At 42.1% G+C, this 4,335-nt stretch overlaps 1 pseudogene; it reads right to left on the reverse strand.

Annotated features, from left to right (window-relative positions):
- Positions 1 to 338: 338 nt before the first annotated feature.
- On the reverse strand, positions 339 to 3,320 carry LOC131074192 (naringenin,2-oxoglutarate 3-dioxygenase-like; annotated as a pseudogene).
- Positions 3,321 to 4,335: the final 1,015 nt, after the last annotated feature.

The raw sequence follows: 4,335 nt of genomic DNA on the forward strand, positions 1-4,335 counted from the left end.
GGAATTGTCGTGGGCATATCCAATTTGCTTGCGATCATTGGAAGACTCACCCTTCCAATTTGCTTGCGATCATTGGAAGACTCACCCTCAAGGTTCTCCTCCTCTTGTAAGAAACAATTGTGTTTAGGAAGATTGGTTGTGGCCTAGTAGTAAGTGATTTACCTCTCCAACACTTGGTGAAAAAAATGTTGATTTTCTTAATTCTAATAAATTTCTTTATTTGTCTCTTGTTATTCCATCCACTTATTTTGTAATTATATGTAACAATATATTATAAATAATAATATAAGTTATCATAATGTTAAAGCTGATTAGAAATTCCGAAGCACAATAAAATGTAAAATCTAATAATAGAGGTTTTACTGAATCTTTTGATTCCAATGTACACAATTACAATGCAAATTTAACTACGTTACGTTATGTTTTCAATTTCAAACTGTCACTAATTTAGGCCTTAATTCTTGAGATAAAACATCGTCCACAGAGTGATGCTCTTATCCGGCCTTGCATGCACATACCACCAATCAAATAAATTATCCCCGTCCCTACATTTTAGATACCCAGAAAAATCTAAATACTAGAAGACAGATACCTTTACTCAAATTATATTGCAAACCCTACCCACTGTTCACAATGAAACCCTGCTTACTTTAGTGACAAGAAACCAGACAGACCACCAGCAATTCAATGTATAAATTTTAATGCTTTCCAGACTTCAACGCATCTAAACTGTACTATTTTTCTTCTTCCCTTCCATCAATTTTAGCTTTTTTGCTCTCTCTACGATGTGCTGGGTCATCTTTCTTGCAAAAAACTCTTTATAGATGTAGCGTTCAAATTTGTTGGGATGCTCCGTCAACCAATCCTTCTAGTGGATAAACTATCGAATTTGGATTGGGATTGTAGAAAGCTGCTATGGACAATCTTGTTGTGCTCGAATTCACCACAGCCTGATGATCCGCGCTCTTAAAAATGCCGTTGCTTAAGACCTGTAAATTTGCTTAGTAATCAGCCCATCTGCCATTTCCTACTTTCTCTGAAAAAAGAAACAGATAGAAGTAATTGAGAACGTTGGAGAAAATTTATCAGAGATTATGGGAGACACTTACATGCATCTGATCTCCCAAATTCACAACAAATGCCCCCTCAATTGGTTCCACAGTCACCCAACTTTTGCCCTCATCTCTAGTGATTTGCAATCCCCCAACTTTGTCCTGAAACAACAAAGTTATGGTCCCCGGATCTGTGTGTCTCTTCAATCCCAACGTCAAATCAGGCCGAGGGCATTTTGGGTAATAATTCAACAGAAGCTTCTGTTCTGCATCTCCACACGCATTCTCTATGGCTTTAGAATCCAGTCCAATAGCTTCAGAGATCAGCTCCAATAACTCTCTTGCCAGCTCAAGGGTAGCGTCGCTGTAATCTGTAATGATCTTCCTGCAACAACAATCGACCTTTCTTTTTTTATTTATGTGGGACGTAATTGGGTGTGATTTTTAGGTAAGTAGTCTCACTGCCTACACGATATTTATCTCATTAAACTGACTGACAGAAGTACTTATCTTCTTTATATTGAAAATGATCAGAGATATAATTGCAAAAGTCAAAAACAATGAATACGTTTACAGCTTTAAATATCAGATCTTTTAGATTGTTTACTGTATAAGCAAAGTTACCGCATAGTTGGTGGTTTAGAAGGCCATAGATTTAGGTCCCGAGGCAAACATCTGGTAACGTAGAGCTCTCTCCAATCCATGAGAGGGTCGTCCTTGATAAAGCTGCCATTGCCATAGCCAAGATAGCTTCCGGGTTTCAAAGTATACTCTAATTTTTCCTCGAGAGGGAGTGAGAAGAAATCCATGGCGTGATTCATGATGAGGTTTCTGAGCTCCCTTGGAACAGGGTGATCCAGAACCTGAAATATTCCCCATTCCTGACAGGCCTTCTTCAGCTCGGCTCTTACTCGATCTCTTCCATGCCCACGAGAGTTGAGGAGGGAAATGACAGGAATATCATGGCAAAAGACATTGTGTGGGACTGTGGGACGCTCGTGCTCATCTTTGAGGAAGCTCAAAGGCAGCTCTTTAACGCCAGACTCTGCCAAGCTTATCACACTCTCGATCGCAGTTGGTACCATCCTATCCTAATTTCTATGCCAAAAGGAGTCTCCAAAGGGAGGGTTGGTGAAAGCACCTAGAACTCCACCGAAGGCAGAGATGGTGCCGCAAACCCAATAATCAAACAAAATCCCTCAAATAGAGAAGAGGGACACTCACCTCAGGAGTTCCCCTTGAATGGGGAGACCAAGCACAAACAGTCCCCAACCAGAGGTTCTCACTGTGTAAAAGCAGCACGGGCATTGCACGTCCACCAGACCCTGTCAGCGGGGGCAGCAAGCGTCTTCATCACCGTAGCCATTACAGTACCAAACCCCACTACCCACACAAGTCTAAGCCACCACACAAACTGTTCAAAAGCACCGCATGATGCACAAAGAATAGGGCATGAAACAACTTGAAACAAAGCCTATAAGTCTTGCAACACGAACAGGGCAGTGGAAAACAACTTCGTAGAGGCCACCAAACCAACCTTTCACAGCAAGAGATGGTCAAAAACCTTTAAGACCACGGGCAGGATGAACGAGGAGGAAGAAATGACAGCAGCAACTTCCAAACCAAACACCAAGGAGATGACCCAAAACAGGGACACATCCTATATCCAATGGCCAGCATCATAGAAAGCAGCAGGGGTGTAGCATTGTAAAACCGCCACACCCAGACAACAAGGGCTCCAAGCACATCATCCACAACACCCATCACAACCACAACCACAACCCAAACAAATCACTGCCCAGGATGCGAATAGCCAAGAGACAAGGTCCAAGAGCCACACATGGATAGAAATAGAGGGTGGACAACGACAGACAACCCAATAGCATACAAAGGCAGATTGCCTCGCCCAATATAGCCAAGGAAGGGCAGAAGCGCTCAAAGCCACCAGCAAGAGAAACACGAGGGTATACACCAAAGCAGCGCCATCCCACTCAAGCACCAAAACATTGGCCTAGAACAGGGCAAGGAACCCACTAAGGCCAAACAGATACCACCAAGAGCAGCATTGACTTCCAAATCCTAAAAAAACAAAAGGGCCAAGACAAAAGGACCAGGGCTAATCCCATCTGCATCTCCATCATCATCTCCCTTGTCCGCCTCTCTTGCATCTTCTCCTCCTAGAACCTTAGCAGCGCTACTCCCACTCTCTATATGTCTTTTCTGCTAGTGAAAAAAATATGTTGATTATCCTAACTCAAGCTAATTTCTTTGTTTGCCTCTTGCTATTTCTCTTATTGAAATGGTTAAGGAAGGAACTCATGAGGAAAAGGCTAATAATGACAATAATGAATGGGACCTTCCGGTAATTATTTCAAACTCCAGTAATGTCTGGGACAAGTTATGACTGAGATCCCTTCATCCCTACAGCACCCCCTCTCCTACTTGTACTCAAAGTAACTTAGCAACTTGTTTAATTTTTTTTATTATCTTGATGCATAGTTTCCAAGTTTTCCCTCTCAGGTCTGTGTATAAACAGCTCCTACTGCCTGTTTCCTTAGCCCACCGACTTAACCTCAAATGGCATTGCAAGTTCAGTAGGCTGAAATGGAACAAATTAAGATCTTTAATCTGGACCTCTAAAGCTGATGCGCAGGCTCAGTTGTTTGCTTGGAAAATTCTCCATGTTAAAGTCCTTATTGGTGATTGGCTCACTTTTCACCCCTCCATCCTGCCCCTTTTGCCATAAAAAAGAAACAATCAAGCATGCTTTTTGGTTTTGCCCCCATGCTCAGTGTCTTTGGAACTTTCTCTTTTTCACCTTCCCGTCGTTGTTTCCTTAGAATTGGTCTTGGTGAACTGCTCTACTTGGACTCTCCCCATATCACATCATTATTCTCAGACTTTCAGGTAGATCACCCGTAAGCATCTTTGGAGATTTTGTTGTTTGGTTGTCTTCTCTCAAACCTTCCATTCTCTCCAGCTTGAGGCCATGATTATTTGTGCCAACTTCTCCCTGCAAACCCTCACTCTTCAATCTACTCTTCAGGCCAATTCCAGTCTTACGAAGGTCTTAGACGATTTGCAGGTTTAGCTTAGAGCCTTTGAGTCTACTTTTAAAAATGTAAATGATCCAAATTAGCAGCATGATCGAACAGTATAGCAAGTAGCATGACTAATGGTTATCCAAGTGGAAAGGACAGTTGTGTGCAAAGAACTTGCCTTTGGTTAGACGATAGGGTTCAGAACCACATACTCAAGCCATGGGAGAATATTCAAGCCTACG

Source organism: Cryptomeria japonica, chromosome 8, assembly GCF_030272615.1.
Source record: "Cryptomeria japonica chromosome 8, Sugi_1.0, whole genome shotgun sequence".
Classification (NCBI taxonomy): domain Eukaryota; kingdom Viridiplantae; phylum Streptophyta; class Pinopsida; order Cupressales; family Cupressaceae; genus Cryptomeria; species Cryptomeria japonica.